We start from the raw sequence: 4,457 nt of genomic DNA on the forward strand, positions 1-4,457 counted from the left end.
TTTGTTGACCCAAAAAGGTTACTGTTAAATGAACACCGCAGGTTACAAAGCAGCATGTATAGGATGTTTCTGTTTTTGGAGATCTGCCATATCTGTTTTTGTATATGTGTACAGAAAGCTTTGGAATTATAGATAATAACATGTTGATAATGATTATGTCATAGATTTAAAAATTTCAGTTATTTATTAGGGGGACATAATGTAACTGTCTTTATTTCTCTATAACTGAATGCATTTTGGCTCATGAGCCTTCAAAACATATTATTTCCATTTCAGAGTAACTCATTCCTTTCTTAATACTCAGCCTCTCTTGGCTGACTAACCACTGACTCCTACTTCCCCTTTCCCTGGGAATATTTACAGATTGCCCTGTGGTGAGCAGAAGCATGGGGTACCAAGTGTTTCCTGGCCCTCCTGGTCTCCCTGCGTGTCTTTCGTCTTGCCTGATTGTCATCTTCTTGTGCCATCATTGCTACATGTCTGATTTCTGCTCATCTCAAGATCCACTAAATCTGCCACAGATTCATGCCCAACCATGGGCTCTTATGGGTGCACCATCTTGTTCAGAGCCAATTCTGCCTGCTTCTAAGTCCATGGGTTGCAGTTGCTCTTCTGTAGCCACATCATGCTGGGGACAGGCCGGCTGCCTAGCTCCATCCTCACCCTTTCTGATGTCCTGTGAGAGGCAGGCTTCTCTTAGAAGCCCACACCCTGGAAAGTGAAGAATAAGTTCCCTCCTCTTGGGCTATAATCCCTCCTGGGACTTCTCTTCCCCCGCCTTCCTAAGGGCAGGGGTACAGGCTGTTGGACACTTCTCAGGGACCCTTGGAGTCTCAAGTGTAGCCACCTCCTGCCAATTTTTGTCCCCCTACCAGCCAGTCAACTCTTTTTAAAAAATAATTAATTAATTAATTAATTTTGAGATAGGATCTCTGTTACCCAGGGACAGTGGTATCATCATGGCCCACTGCCGACTTGACCACCCGGATTCAAGTGATCCTCTCACCTCCTGAATAGCTAGGACCACAGATACACGCCATCACGCCCAGCTAATTTTTGTATCATTTTTTTTTTTCTTTGAGATAGAGTGTTGCTCTTGTTGCCCAGGCTGGAGTGCAGTGGTGCGATTTTGGCTCCCCGCAACCTCTTGTCTCCTGTGTTCAAGTGATTCTCCTGCCTCAGCTGCCTGAGTAGCTGGGAATACAGGCGTGTGCCACCACATGTGGCTGATTTTGTATTTTTTTTTTTTTTGAGATGAAGTCTTGCTCTTGTCACCCAGGCTGGAGTGCAGTGGCACAGTCTTGGCTTACTGCAGCCTCCGCCTCCTGCGTTCAAGTGATTCTCCTGCATCAGCCTCCTGAGTAGCTGGGATTACAGGCGCCTGCCACCACTCCTGGCTAATGCTTGTATTTTTAGTAGAGACAGGGTTTTATCATGTTGGCTAGGCTGGTCTCAAATTCTTGACTTTGCGATCTGTCTGCCTTGGCCTCCCAAAATGCTGGGATTACAGGCATAAGCCATCATGCCCGGCCCTAATGTTGTATATATATATGTTTTTTAGTAGATAACGGGGTTTCACCATGTTGGTCAGGCTGATCTCAGTTCTCTGCAACCTCCGCCTCCCGGGTTCAAGTGATTCTCCTGGCTCAGCCTCCCAAGTAGTTGGGATTACAGGTGCCTACCACCATGCCTAGCTAATTTTTGTATTTTTAGTAGAGATGGGGTGTCACCATGTTAGCCAGGATGGTCTCAATCCGCTGACCTCGTGATCTGCCCACCTCGGCCTCCCGAAGTGCTGGGATTATAAGTGTGAGCTACCGTGCCCGGCCAAGTTTTTTTTATTTTTTATAGAGATAGAGTTTTGCCATGTTGCCCAGGCTAGTCTTGAACTCCTGGGCTCAAGTGATCACCCACCTCGGCCTCCCAAAGTCTGTCAACTCTTGACCTCCTTTTGAGTAAAGCCTTCTTTTTCATTCTCAGGCACTCATTACTACTCTTATTTTTAGGATAAACTATTAATGCCTCCCCTTCTTCAAATATTGGCTTTTCATTGTCCCAATCAAGCTTTTTAATTTATTATTTATTTATTATTATTTTTTAGACAGGGTCTCTCACCCTCTCCCCAGCTGGAGTGCAGTGGTGCGATCTCGGCTCACTGCAACCTCCACCTCCTGGGTTCAAGCGAGAATCCTGCCTCAGCCTCCTGAATAGCTGGGATTACAGGTGCCTGCCACCATGTCCAGCTATTTTTTGTATTTTTAGTAGAGATGGGATTTCGCCATGTTTCGCCTGCCCCGGCTTCCCAAAGTGCTGGGATTACAGGCTTGAGCCACCGCGCCGGCCTTTTATTTTTATTTTTTAAAATTTAAAACACACTTTTCCTCAGAGAGTTGCATTTTGTAATTGAAACAATGGCTTTAAAGACAGTAGTTAGCAGGCTGGGTGCGGTGGTTCAAGCCTGTAATCCCAGCACGTTGGGAGGCTGAGGTGGGCGGATCATGAAGTCAGGAGTTCGAGACCAGCCTGACCAACATGGTGAAACCCCGTCTCTACTAAAAATACAAAAATTAGCCAGGTGTGGTGGCACACCCCTGAATTCCCAGCTACTTGGGCAGCTGAGGGAGGAGAATTGTCTGAACCAGGGACGAGGAGGTTGCAGTAAGCTGAGATTGTGCCACTGCACTGCATACACTCCAGCCTAGCAGACACAGTGAGACTCCATCACAAAAGCAAAGAAACAAAAAAGACAGGTGTATGATAGAATATGTTAGGAATAATAATTATAATAATAAAAAAAGACGGTAGTTAGCTATAGTTTACAAACATCTACTTAAAAGTTAAAATCCAGGAGCCAATGACTTGTGTATCTCATCCGTAGCCCAAGAGCAGAATGCATAGACAGCTTTTGCTGGTGCTTGAATGGTGGAGGTGTGTAGAGCCAGAGGGTGCCGGGAGAGGACTGAAAAAGCCCCAAGCTCAGTGTCAAAATACACATCCAGCAATAGCTCTTTCCCGGGCTTGGAGGGATTGAGAAAGAGAAAGAAAGAAAGAGAGAAGGAGAGGAGAGAAGGGAAGGAAGGAAGGAAGGAATGGAAAGAGAAAGAAAGAAAGACGCTACAGACAAAAAGAGTGGAAATCTTTCTTTCTCTCTCTCTTTTTCTTTCTTTCTCTTTCTTCTTTCTTTTCTTTCCTCCTCCCCTCCCCTCCCCTCCCCTCCCCTCTCCTTTGGATACAGTTTTACTCTTGTTGCCCAGGCTAAACTGCAATGGCGCAATCTCAGCTCAATGCCACCCCTACCTCTCCAGTTCAAGCCTCTTGCCTCAGCCTCCCGAGTAGCTGGGATTACAGGCATGCACCACCACACCCTGCTAATTTTGTATTTTTAATAGAGACAGGGTTGCTCCATGTTGGTCAGGCTGGTCTTGAACTCCTGACTTCAGACGATTCACCCACCTTGGCCTCCCAAAGTGCTGGGATTACAAGCGTGAGCCACTGTGCCCCAATGTATTTCTTTTATAATAAGAAATATGACAAAAGTTCTTTTACAAATAAAGGGACGCTTGCAGGCATTGCAGTCCTTAAGGCTAAGGCTTATTTAGCTTTTTGTTTATTTTTAGGTTTTTGGTGTCCTTACGACCTCACCTCATCCGAGTGAGTAGAGACTGGGAGGGGAGAGCAGTAGCTGGAGGGCAGGCGGGGAGCACTTGTGAGGGAGAGGAGCTGTGGACATCCACTTCTCTGCCACGGGAGAGAGTGAGGCAGGCTGTGGCCCGCTGACTTCAGGGTGAGGCCACAGCTACTGCAGCACTTCTTTTTTTTTTTTTTTTTTAAGGAAGAGTCTTGCTGTGTCACCCCGGCTGCAGTGCAGTGCAGTGGCACGATCTTGGCTCACTGCAACCTCCACCCCTCCCAGATTCAAGCGATTCTCCTGCCTTAGCCTCCTAAGTAGCTGGAACTACAGTCACCTACCACCACGCCTGGCTAATTTTTGTATTTTTAGTAGAGACGGGGTTTCACTGTGTTGGCCAGGCTGGTCTTGAACTGCTGACCTTGTGATCCCCCTGCCTTGGCCTCCCAAAGTGCTGGGATTACAGGCATGAGCCACTGTGACTAGCCAGCACTTCATTCATTCATTCATTCATTCATTCATTCATTCATTCATTCACTGAGATAGAGTATTGCTCTATTGCCCAGGCTGGAGTGCAGTGGTGTGATTTCAGATCACTGCAACCTCCCCTCCTGGGTTCAAGCAATTCTCCCGCCTCAGCCTTTTGAGTAGCTGGGATTATAGGCATGCACAACCATGCTTGGCTAATTTTTTGCATTTTTAAGTAGAGACAGGGTTTCACCATGTTGCTCAGGCTGGTGTTTAATTCCTGACCTCAAGTGATCCTCTTGCGTTGGCCTCCCAAAGTACTGGGATTACAGGCGTGAGCCACGGTGCCCGGCCATACTGC

The sequence above is a fragment of the Cebus imitator genome, unplaced genomic scaffold (assembly GCF_001604975.1).
Source record: "Cebus imitator isolate Cc_AM_T3 unplaced genomic scaffold, Cebus_imitator-1.0 Scaffold655, whole genome shotgun sequence".
NCBI classification, from domain to species: Eukaryota; Metazoa; Chordata; class Mammalia; order Primates; family Cebidae; genus Cebus; species Cebus imitator.